This window comes from Sus scrofa, chromosome 8 (assembly GCF_000003025.6).
Source record: "Sus scrofa isolate TJ Tabasco breed Duroc chromosome 8, Sscrofa11.1, whole genome shotgun sequence".
Taxonomy (NCBI): Eukaryota; Metazoa; Chordata; class Mammalia; order Artiodactyla; family Suidae; genus Sus; species Sus scrofa.
The window spans coordinates 129935434-129948465 of record NC_010450.4 but is presented as its reverse complement, the minus strand read 5'-3'; the positions used below and the strand labels follow the sequence as shown (position 1 = coordinate 129948465).

General features: G+C 43.2%; 1 long non-coding RNA gene across 1 annotated transcript in view; it reads right to left on the bottom strand.

The window, feature by feature from the left end:
* The window catches only part of LOC110262189, a 105456-nt gene that overhangs the window by 37444 nt on the left and 54980 nt on the right, over nt 1–13032 (bottom strand). Inside the window, exon 2 of the long non-coding RNA XR_002346871.1 lies at nt 6676–6758. This is a non-coding gene — a long non-coding RNA (uncharacterized LOC110262189). The remainder of the gene's footprint in view (nt 1–6675; nt 6759–13032) is intronic.

The following is a 13032-nucleotide window of genomic DNA, read 5'->3' as shown; positions in this document are numbered from 1 at the left end:
TCTCTTCCTTCCTTTGTTTTCATGGACTGAGTCACTAAATTTTTTTCAGGACCCCTCAAGCTTCCATCTCCAAAGCTGCCTTTGGGTAGAAACAAGATCATGCCAGTCTTGCTTGACTTGAAGATAAGTGCCCTGTGGTCGGGTATATGATACACCGCCAGGTACTGCATCCTGTTTTGTGGAAGATACGAATAGTTTACCATAATGAAACAAAATTCTAGGTACATTGCAGGCATGAATAAGGAGGTACTTAAAAGCATTTTTACAGCACTGCTCCATGAGTTGATGAATTGCTCATGTTAATTTTACCTAAAAGGGAGAAGATTCACTTGTTGACTAGGTCTCCCATACATAAGTGGCTATGTAGGACATCTGAATTATGAAGAAGGAAAAAAAAAGCTTTTGCCAGGCTTCCTCCTGGACCAAGAGGCGTTGCTTCTATCTTCACATGAGCAAGAAGGTATTCTAGAATTCTGTAGTTCTCTGGAAGACTAGTGGGAGAAGTAAATTAGTCCCTACTCTGCAGAGTCCCTCAGTTCCAGAGTATGGAGAAGAGATGCAAGACAATTTCGACACTCACCGAGATGTGTGAGAAAGGTCTGAGGATTGAGCGCCCCTGTGCCTGCCCAAGGTCTCTATTTCAGAGAGAGAGAGTGGATGCTGTTGTGAGGTTACCGGGTGATGGGATCACAAGGCAAAGTTTCAGTGGATCAGCAGCACCAGCGTGAGGCCAGGGTAAGCGCAAGGTGTGGGCAACGGAGAAGTGGGGAGAGTCTGAATTGACCATATAAAAGAATGATGCCCTCTGAATTACAGCAGCCTCAGGAGCTTTAGGAGCCGGTGCAGTGAGGACAGGGAGGCTAGATGAGCTGCAGTGCACAGAAGGTCAGTAAAGATGAGAGGCCAATGCACAGAGCAGGTGGACACCCTCACCCCTATTTCAAAACAAGACATAAGCTTCTTCTTGAATCCCGCCCCTCTTCTGGGGAGAATGAGAGAAGGGGGAGAGGAGAACATGTAAGAGGGGCTGCTGTCCAGAATTGGAGTTTGAATAGAATAATTGAATTCCCAAGAGATCAAGAGTTACACAGGAAGTGACTGCATTGCTGGCTGCAGTCAGTATGTCTCAGAATTCCTGCTCTGGTGCTGCAGTAGGTTAAAAATTCAACCGCAGCAGCTCAGGTTACTGTGGAGGTGCGGGTTCAATTCCTGGCCTGGCAAAGTGGGTTAAGGATCCTGTGTTGCCAAAGCTTTGGCATAGGTTGCAACTGTGGCTAGGGTTTGATCCCTGCCCCTGGACCTTCCATATGCCATGAGTGCAGCCATAAAAAAAAAAAAAAAAAAAAAAAAGTGTCTCATTTCCTGCATCCTCTCCCCGTGTCCAACCAAGTGAAATGTGGAATGTGTGAGCAAACTGAACTCTGTACAAACCAGAGATTTCCGCCTTTCGAGTTGCGACTATAAAAATAAAACTGCTCTGTGTCCGAAACACAAGCTACTTTCTTATGAAAACTCAAGTCTGCTAAGCATCAGCAGTGTGTGCATGTGTTGCAACACTTCTCTGCTGCTACAAATTCTCTCTGATAGCCACTTTACACAATGCTGACAGAGATACTGGTCACAGGAAAAGGAGTGTGAAAATAGTTGTTTGCACATCCAAATCAACATCTTGCAAAGGAATTAATGCACTTACATTGTAGACATGAAAAGCTCTTTTTCTAAAATGCAGTTGGAAGATATTAAATACTTAATACATTTGTACTTGTTATCTATGTATCTATGACTACATAACAAATCCCTCAAAACTAAGTAGGTTAACAGTGGAATACTACTCAGCCATAAAAAAGACACAATAATGCCATTTTTAGCAATATGGATGCAAATAGAGAGTCTCACACTACGTCAAGTCAGAAAGAGAAAGACAAACACCATATGATATCACTTATATGTGGAATCTAAAATAGGGCAAGATGGACCTATCTATAGAGCAGAAACAGACTCAGAGACATGGAGAACAGACTTGAGATTTTCAGGTGGGAGGGAGTGGGATGGACTCGGAATTTGGGGTTAATAGATGCAAACTATTACATTTAGGATGGATAAGCAAGGAGGTCCTACTGAATAGCACAGGGAACTATATCCAGTCTCTTGGGATAGAACATAATGGAAGATAATACAAGAAAAAGAGGAGTTCCCGTCGTGGCGCAGTGGTTAACAAATCCGACTGGGAACCATGAGGTTGCGGGTTCGGTCCCTGCCCTTGCTCAGTGGGTTAACGATCCGGCGTTGCCGTGAGCTGTGGTGTAGGTCGCAGACGCGGCTCGGAGGCTCGGATCCCGTGTTGCTGTGGCTCTGGTGTAGGCCGGTGGCTGCAGCTCTGATTCGACCCCTAGCCTGGGAACCTCCATATGCCGCGGGAGCGGCCCAAGAAATAGAAACAAAACAACAACAACAAAAAGACAAAAAAAAAAAAAGAGCATATGTGTGTGTGTGTGTCACTGGGTCATTTTTCTGTACAGCAGAAACTGATACAACACTGTAAATCTAAATCAATTATACTTTAATAAAAAGAACTAAAAAAAAGGGGGGTTTAAAACCACATTTACCATCTCATGGTATCTGTGGATCAAGGATTCAGGAAGGGCAATATTGGCGTGGCTGGCCTCTGCTCTGCAGTATCTGGGGCCTCAGATGATAGACTCGAGGGCAGGAGGGCTGGAGTCCTTGAAAGCCTGATGGGAGCCAGAGGGTGTACCTCTCAGGTGACTCTCACACGGGGGACAAGGTGGTGCAGGCATGTGGGTTCTTCCATGGGCTGCGTGAGTGACCTCATGTCCCGGCAGCTGTCCTCGCCCCCGGTGGACTCTCCATGGGTTTAAAGAAGGAGCTGTGATCGTTTGTGGGACCTGTCTGCACAAGTCTCACGCCATCCCTTCTACTGGTGCCACAGGGCAGCTTGATTGTGGGTGGGTGAACTACACAAGATACTGTGTTATGGTTAGGTAGGTTCTGCTGTGCTAGGAATTATCCTGACACTTGACAGCTTAAAGTCACAGCCATTTGTATGTCATTTTATTTTATTTTTGAGGGCTGCACCTGCGGCATAGGGAAGTTCCCAGGCTAGGAGTCAAATTAGAGCCGCAGCTGCAAGCTGGTACCACAGCCACAGCAATGCCAGACCTGAGCCATATCTGTGATCTGCGCCACAGCTCAGAGCAATGCTAACCCACTGAATGAGACCAGGGATCCAACCCAGGTCCTCACAGACACTAGGTCGGGTTCCCAACCTGCTGAGCCACAATGAGAACTCCTACCATAACCTTCTTATATGACTGTCACATAACTGAAAAGTGTTCATTATTGCTTCAAAACACAATGTTGAAATAAAAATCCTATTCCACTATTCACATTTTGCTTTTATTAGACTGAAAATAATAATCAGAATGAGAACAATGGATGCCATTATTTGTTGAGGGCTTAATTTGCACTAAGCATGGAAATAAGCATTTCACATAACATCTCTACGCTATGTTACTACATTTTAAAGTATGAGAAAATCAATATATATATTTTTTTCTTTGTCTTTTTGTCTTTTCTAGGGCCACACCCATGGCATATGGAGGGGCCTAGACTAGGGGTCCAATCAGAGCTGTAGCCTCCAGCCTATACCATAGCCACAGTAACACTGGATCCGAGCCACGTCTGCAGCCTACAACACAACTCATGGCAATGCCGGATCCTTAACCCACTGAGCAAGGCCAGGGATCGAACCTGCAACCTCATGGTTCCTAGTCGGATTCGTTTCCGCTGCGCCATGATGGGAATTCCCAACATATTTTTTATAACGATACATATAAAGATATAAAGAAACAGGTTCAGGAAAGCTAAAGGATTTGAGTAAGTGCCCATAGAGTAGTAGGTGGAGAGAAGGTTTGAACTGAGTTAGGTCAGGTTTCAGAATGTGTGGGTTCCAGGCCCTCTTCGCCACTAACTAATTACCTGTGATCCTACATAAGTGACTTCAATAACCAAGATTTTGTTGCTGTTGTTTTTTTGGGCTACAGACTCCTTAACTGTATGGTCCTGAAAGAATTAAGAATCACAGGTATTCATATAATTTATTATCAACCTACAGATGGCACTTTTGTGTTGCCAGAAGTTCAACACGTGTACAGAAGCTCAATTTTGAACCTTAAGCCAAAGACAGAGGCGGCTCAGATTGAGTGTTGCTGTGGCTGTGGCACAGGCTTGCAGCTGCAGCTCTGATTTGAGCCCTTGCCTGCGAACTTCCATATGCCGCAGGTGCAGCCCTCAAAAATAAAATAAAATAAAATACAAATAAATGGCTGTTACTTTAAGCTGTGAAGTGTTAGGGTAACTTCTAGCACAGCAGAACCTAACCAAAACAGAAAGTGAAGTCCCCGCACATGTAAACGCAACACACCATTGTTCTGGCTGTATCAGAGTGAAAGGAGAGAGTGCCTTGTGTAAAGATTTTCTCCATGAATTCCAACCTAGTCATAAAGCCGCTCACTGAGACAACCTACAAAAAAACAAACAAACAAACAAAACCAAAAAAACCTTTACATTGCATATCTTCCGTTTACCAAACACCTAGGAAAATCCATTGTGTGACACATCAAAGTTCCATCCAAGAACAAGATAGAAGAATCCTTCCTGCTGCCCCCCATCCCCCTGCCCGCTTTCCTTTCTCCCTGTGTATAGGGCCTTTTCCATCACAAATATTCAGGCTATTTTCCTTAACTGGCTCTCTTGAATAGTTCCTTAGGAGAATGCTTCTAGAGAGTTATTAAATTTCCTTTTTCCTTTTAGGGCTGCACCTGTGGCATATGGAAGTTCCCAGGCTAGGGGTTGAACTGGAGCTGCAGCTGCCAGTCTACACCACAGCCACAGCAACACCAGATCTGAGCCACATCTGTGACCTATGCTGCAGCTTGTGGCAACGCCGGAACCGTAACCCACTGAGCAAGGCAGGGATCGAACCCGCATCTTCAAGGACACTATGTCGGGTTCTTAACCTGCCGAGGCACAGTGGGAACTCCTGAGAGTTCTTAAATTTTAAGTGGCCCTGATATCTCCCCACACATTGTCCCATTGCTAAAGCAGTACCCCTGTCAGGGAGCTGTGGTTGTAAGTCTCCTGGACGGATTATCATAGAGGAAGTGCGCCCAGACTTACCTATTTCAACTTGGACACAGCAAACGGAAGTGATCGGATCATAGTGGAAGGAATCAATGCCACATATAAAGGGCATTTTAAGCAATGTATGATTTGACCCCGTGCACCTGTGCTCCCAGAAGAGGGAGTGCTGTGGCCAGCACATCTGAGAGAAAGTTTCACAGGCAGTCCCTTCTCTTTACGCCCTTAAATTTTGCTCATTTATACTTGACAGGTAATGTCTTTAAAGCATCTCTATTTCACTTTTGTCCAGTTTTTTTGTTTTTCCTTGTTGATTCATCACTTTTGGGCACAGATTCTTTGCTTTGTACGTTACTCATTCATTCCTTCAAGAAATACAGATTGAAGATCTGCATACGAAGGCCTCCATTAGCTACTGGTACAAGGACAGGGCTTCCAAGATGAACTCAGCACAGGTTCGCAACAAGGATGACTAATTCGTGGCAAGAGCACCAGCCTTGCCTTTACCCTTCGAGCCCATGGCAACCCCGGACCACAGAACTCTTTCCTGTGGCTTCAGAATCCTTCTCCACACAGAACTCAGAGCAGCTACTACCAAAAAGAGTTTTGCAGAGGACAGGATTGGAACATTCAGGTAATTAGCATCTGAGGGAGCTAGGAGGACCACTCTGTCTACAAGACAAAAAATTCAAACCTCATCTCTAGAGACCTAATGGCTCCATCATAACAGTCATGGTACCTGCTTGGAAGAGTAGGGGATCCCAGGAAGATCAGTTAGAAATTTTCACGGGTAAGTAAAGTCTTGGGAAGACAGACAAATGCAAATGGATTTGTTCTATACTCAACAGGAGAAACAAGAAAGTAAGATAGTTAATAACAATGAAATGTGCATGCACCGTGCTAGATTTTTGTCATGTATTTTATCACTTGATTCTCTCAACAACCGCATGAAGTAGGTATTACTTCCTCTCAAATAGGTTAGGTCGGTTGCTCCTATCATGCATTTGACCAGTGATGGCGTTGGATTTTAGACCTCGTCTTGCGAAACTCCCAAAGCCCACTGCTTTGCACTGCACTGAACAGTCAAACCAGGCAGGTAAGCTTTCTAGGTATAAAATGGTAAAAACTCACATTAGGTTGGAAAAGCCAAATATGGATACACCGCGAGTGCCTTTGTCCAGGTATGGGAGAAGCGAGGTTTCAGTGTTAATGCTTTCTCAGTTCTGTCCTCGATATTGAAATGGATATATAAGCTCTGGCCCAGCTTCGCTGGTTTTTTTTTTTTTTTCCAGCTCAAATTGACAATATAAATTATTCCCCTTCTACCATTTCTATGACCTACCACAGATCTAGTCCTTGGTTAAAAAGAGGCACAATTTAAATTTGTCATATACTAAGAAGAAAGAGGGTAGTTTAATGGGGAAAATGTAAGGATATTGCAATCAGGTAAATTTTTCCTTGAATGCTTTAGACAAATTATTTAATAAATTTGGAGAAAAAAAGAATAAATAATACCTGAATTTTCTCCCCACCTACAAAGACATTTTCCTGTTCCTTCTTGACTTGAAACGGGGGAAGGAGAAAGTTTGAGTTGACGCCTAAGGAAAGAAAGGGAAAAATCAAACATGTATTAATTTGCTCCCTTGCTTACTCACTCATTCATTCCACAGATACTTATGAAATTCTAATAATGTGCCAGCCACTCTGATAACTGCTTTCACATGATTATTATTATTATTTTTTCTTTTTAGGGCCTGGGATAGGGGTCAAATTGGAGCTGCAGTTGCTGGCCTACCCACAGCCACAGCTCTGCCAGATCTGAGCTGCATCCGCAACCTGTGCCGCAGCTTGAGGCAATGCCAGATGCCTAACACACTGGGCAAGGCCAGGGATCTAACCCGTACGCTCGTGGAGACTACGTCAGCTTCCACACCAGCGGAGCCGCAGCAGAAACTCCTCACGTGATTCTTAGAGGAGGGCCACGGGAAAGTTATTTATTTATTTATTTATTTTTGTCTTTTTGTCTTTTTGCTATTTCTTGGGCCGCTCCCGCGGCATATGGAGGTTCCCAGGCTAGGGGTCGAATCGGAGCTGTAGCCACCGGCCTACGCCAGAGCCACAGCAACGCGGGATCCGAGCCGCGTCTGCAACCTACACCACAGCTCACGGCAACGCCGGATCGTTAACCCACTGAGCAAGGGCAGGGACCGAACCCGCAACCTCATGGTTCCTAGTCGGATTCGTTAACCACTGCACCATGACGGGAACTCCCGGGAAAGTTATTTTTATCCTCATTTTATATATGAGAAGAGAGAGGAGCCAAATGTTCAAATGAGAGTGGGACCAAAAACTACTAGACTAGGGCTCAAGAAACTTGAGTTCTAGACCCACCTCTCTTATTAATTAATTCACTCTGTGGCCTGGGAAGAACTTTACAGTCTCTGTGACTAGTTTTCTCTTTTGGAGAAAAAGAGACTTGAGTCAGAGACCTGAAATTCCAAATTAGTCTAGTTTAGGAAATATTTAGTATATATATTTTATAACATCTTTATTGGGATATAACTTATATACTGTAAAATGCATACTTTAAAAGTGTACAGGAATTTCCATCATCGCTCAGTGCTTAATGAATCTGACTAGGAACCATGAGGTTGCAGGTTTGATCCCTGGCCTTGCTCAATGGGTTAAGGATCCGGCATTGCCATGAGCTGTGGTGTGGGTCACAGACGTGGCTCGGATCCCGCATTGCTGTGGCTCTGGTGTAGGCCGGTGGCTACAGCTCCGATTCGACCCCTAGCCTGGGAACCTCCATATGCTGCAGGAGTGGCTCAAGAAAAAAGGCAAAAAAAAAAAAAAAAAGTTTCTCTCTTTCTTTTTTTCTTTTTTCTTTATAGCTGCAGCTGTGGCCAGTGGACATTCCCCGGGGCCAGGGGCTGAATAGAGCCGCAGTGGCAGGCCTACGCCACAGCCATGGCAGCACCAGATCCTTAACCCACTGAGCAAGGCCAGGGATCGAACCCGCGTGATCACGGAGACTCACCTGATGAGGAACTCCCTAAAAGTTTCTTAACACCTGGGAAGACGTAGGCTACATCTGAGGAACATACGAGGGTTTTACCAGTCTCTTCAGGGAGAGGATTCCTGACCAGCGCGCAAATGCTCCACGCTCCTCGACAAGAACGATTCGTGTAGTAAAAACCAGTCCTTTGAATGTCTAGATTAACCATAAGCATCCGCCAGCTTATCCAGTACAGACTCCACCTCCTAAAGTTTACTGTCAACTCTCAGTGAACTGGAAAATACAATGTTTTGGTCCTACAAAGCTGAAGGCCACGTCCTGGACCCACGGTTACCAAAGCGATGTCTTTTCCCCATGAGCAGAAGCGGGTTTTAAGATATCCACCGGGACACGGGTAGGGACCAATGGAAACGGCACCGCTGACTGACCAGAGTGCCTGGCAGTGAATGACCGACACAGCCTCGCCTGCGAAAAGATGAGAGCCGTCTTCCTGAGTATTGACATCAAGCATCCAACTGGCCTCTCTTTACACTTGGATTTTATCATTTTACTTTTATTTATTTCTTTTATTATTATTTTTTTAGGGCTGCACCTGCAGCCTCTGGAGGTTCCCAGGCTAGGGGTCAAAGGTTGAACTAGAGCTACAGCTGCTGGCCTATGCGACAGCCACCACAGCCACCGCTGCATCAGCTCCCAGCTGCATCTGCGACCTACACCGCAGCTCACGGCAACGCCAGATCCTTAACCCACTGAGCCAGGCCAGGGATCGAACACACAACCTCAGGGTTCCTAGTCGGATTCGTTTCCACTGCGCCAAGGCAGGAACTCTTACACTTGGATTTTTTAAGTGACAATGATCTTTTTTGCAGGACTGGGTAAGATACACAAAGAAAACGAACCTTGGCACATTCTAACTCCAGTAAGTGGTTACTACGCATTCTAAAAAGAAGCTGATACACTCAAATTCTTATGAAGGGAGGATGGTGTGTTAAATAATTTTATTATTGTTGTTACTCTTTTGAAATTTATTATAAAGTTTGATAATTGAATTTTAGGATACTCATTTTGGTAACACCATTTTTCCATAAATCATTAAGCTACCAAATTTTTATTGAATGCTATTATGTGTAATGTTTTATCTATTTTTCTTTTGTGTGTCTATGTGCTGACTGTATAAGTTCACAACACTGAATTATAAATAAAACTGAATTTTGAAAATAAAGGAAATTGGGGACAGGGCTTTCCATAGTACACACGATAAACTAATGTTTTCATGGTGTGAACCCTTTTTCATATTGTTCTGCTTCCAATTTGGCCTTTTATGCTATTTGGTATGTAATTTTACTAAAAATATATAACTAATATGACTGTATATGGAAAACGTTTTATTAGCTTAGGGGAAGAAGGGTCATTCTAACTATGATTCACAATATAGACCCATAAGATAAAATGTTTAGAAAATTAGCTACATAAAAATAAATATGTATGCGGAAACACCATAAGCAGAATCAAAAGCCAAAAGTTGACGGAAATAAAAACATACATAATTCATAATGCAGAAGGTTAATGTCCCTAATATATATACATATATAGAAATTCTAGAAGTAGATAAGACCAACATCTAGTAGCAATGGATAAGAGATTTAAAGATAGAATTTACAGGAGAACAAATACAAGCCAAGTTTTAAGCTTGTACGAAAATATGCTCAACTTCACTTACTCATAATAAGAGAAATGGAAATTAAACCAGTACTGTTTTCCCATTTATTAGATTGTTACCAATCTAATATGAAATATGAAAGGTTTTTCTTCTTTGTTTATTTATTTATTTATTTATTTGTTTGTTTTTGTTTTTGCTTTTTAGGACCGCATCCACGGCATAGGGAGATTCCTAGGCTAGGGGTCCAGTTGGACCCACGGCTGACGGCCTACACCACAGCTACAGCAACGCAGGATCCAAGCTGCATCTGTGACCTACACCACAGCTCACAGCAATGCCGGATCCTTAAACCACTGAGCAAGGCCAGGGATTGAACCCACAACCTCATGGTTCCTAGTCGGATTTTGTTTCTGCTGTGTCATGATGGGGACTCCACACATGAAAGTTTGATGACGCAGTATACACATTATTACAGGCCCCATTAAGGGCAATTTGGAGATTTTATCTAAACTATAAATGTAATCCTTTGATCCAGGGATTCTACATCTAGCAATGTATCTCTCACATACATTTGTACATATTCAAAAACACACATACAAGATTATTCACTGCAGAATGTTTGCAAAAGCAAAAGACCGGGATAATCTAAATGTCCATTAGTAGGACACAAGTTTAATAAATTATGGCCGTGATATAAAGCAGCTGTGAAAGAGAGAGCTCAAGCTCCTTGCATGTTGAAAAGAAAAGGATCTAAGGTAAGGTGCAAAACACTGTGCATTGTTATGTTACCTTTTATATAAAAAGGCGGACATATGAGTATATATTTGTATTTTATTGTTTATGCACAAGAAAGTTCTAAAAGCATACAGAATAAATTATTTGCGGAGATGACTGGGTGGGTGGGGACAATGATGGGAGGGAGGTTTTCCACTGTTTCTTACATATAAGGCAATTTTAAAATATATGCACGTAATCCAAGTGTTACTCCAAGATTTTCTTGGTTTCCAAATTTAGTTCACCATAAAAATGTCACTTTTAGTTGCACGGTCTAGACTCTGTGGAATCCAGTGTGACAGGAATACCTTATAGCTCTCTAACAAGCCAATTCCAAAATAACTACAGAAACTCCCGGGGAAACTGTTACCATTTATCCACCACGTCTCAGAACCATTTACTGAGTTTAACGGGCAGAACCTCTGATTAAAAGTCCCCAGGCTTCCAACACTGAGCTGAGTCTATGCAGAGTTCTCCCGCAATACAGTCGGAGAAAGATGCCAGAAGATGCTGGGGGAGTGTGTCGTGATGGTCATTTCTGTGGCATTCGAGAGCCACGATCACATCTTACATTTGAACTTTCACAATGAATCAGGATTAAAATCATCCTCGGAGCTTCAGGCCTGAGCCGTTCTCTCTTGCCATGTCGATTATTAAATTCATGTCCAATACGGCCGAGGAGAACTCAAAACAAATCATCCTAGAAACAGCAAAATGGCTTCCTTTTATAACAGACAGATGTTACAAAGAATGGGGACCCAAAAAAATCAGCTCTTGTTACCTTTGAAAGCCTAATGATAAATTTCAGAAGGATGTAGCCACACGAGATATATACTTTCTATCTCCTTCTGGAGCTTCTGTCTTGTCTAGAAATTTGTCCAGTAAGAACTCTTTGACATAACAAGTCCACTCTCAAACAGATGCTTTCGAACTGCTCTTTTGTTCTTGAAACTAGCAATTATTTTGTCCCCGTGTGCTTGAGGCTTGGAGGGGAATGATTTTTTTTCCACAACTATCAAGCACTGCATGAATGAACAGAGGCCTTCATTTACTGGAAATAGACAGTGAGAATGGAAACCTGGCTTGTACAGATTTCAGTGTGGTCATATAAACCTGTGTTTCTTTTTTATCGGCAATGTGGTTTATATATATTAACATCATTCTGAAAGACACAGCCTGGTTTATAAGGACATAGCGAGCGGTGTTTCAGTTTGTAATATTTGGCGCCAAGCTCAATGTCTTAGGCTCCTGTTGCCACGAAACTGTTTAATTAAAGCGTAATCAAGGGGCTCCAGAGTCCTGATAGCGAAGCATTCGATTAGAAAACAAGGTAATGAATTTTCAAAAATTTGGATGCCCTCCTTATGTCGAATAAATAAAAAGTGATGACATCTTGCCTGCTGTCATAGATCCTGCGTTCTGAAAATCCCGTGTAAATACTAACCTAAAACCAGAGGTCGTGAGCGACAGTCCATGTTTATTTATTTCTTTGATAGACAACCGATCACCTGGGTTTGGTTTCCAGGGCTGCGGCTAAGAAGCTGCTTGACCTCTCTGAGCCCAGGTTTCTTCACCTGTAAAACAGCTGAAGCGGCTGCCAGGTAGGAACAGCGTCATTAACTCGTGGCATTGCTGTGGCATTTGACGGAGAGAATGTCTGAAAAACACAGTGCTTAGGACAGCGTAGATGCTGATGAGCCCTTCCTGCCCCTTCTCCTCCCATTCCAGTGGCTGCTCACACTCACCTGACACATGCACAAAGGGATTCTTAGAAGCCAAGGGGAAAAAAGGCAAAGAAAAAAATGTGCCTAAAGGGCGCACGTGCTTTTCCTTCCGCTTCCGCGCTTTCTGCCCAGGCTAAATCAAGCAGGGCGGAAAAATGAGGATTGAGTTAAACAGAAGAGCTTTTTGTTCCCATGGCTCTTGAAGCTGCTCTGGAATATCTACGGAACACCAAGAAAAGACGGAACTTTCAAAACGATTCTCTACAGTTGTTTCAGTGGATGATCTTAATCAGCAAATGGTGGAATCTTGCCAATTTACGTTTGAATTTTTCTCCTCTGGGGAGTTCCCTAGTGACCTAGTGATTGAGGACTTGGCATTGTCCCTGCTGTGGCTCTGGTCACTGCTTTGGGACAGGTTCAATGCCTGGCCCAGGGAATTCTGCATGCTGCAGGGGTGGCAAAGAAAGAAAGAAAGAAAGAAGGAAGGAAGGAAAGAAAGAAGGAAAGAAGGAAAGAAGGAAAGAAAGAATGAAAGAAGGAAAGAAGGAAAGAAAAGAAAGAGAAAGAAAGAAAGGAAGAAAGAAAGAAAGAAAGAAAAAGAAAGAAAAAAGAAAAGAAAAGAAAGGAAAACTTTTCTCTTCTCTGATAGGGGGCATTGCTCTCTGAAGAAAAGATGCATTTTACCACCGAATTCC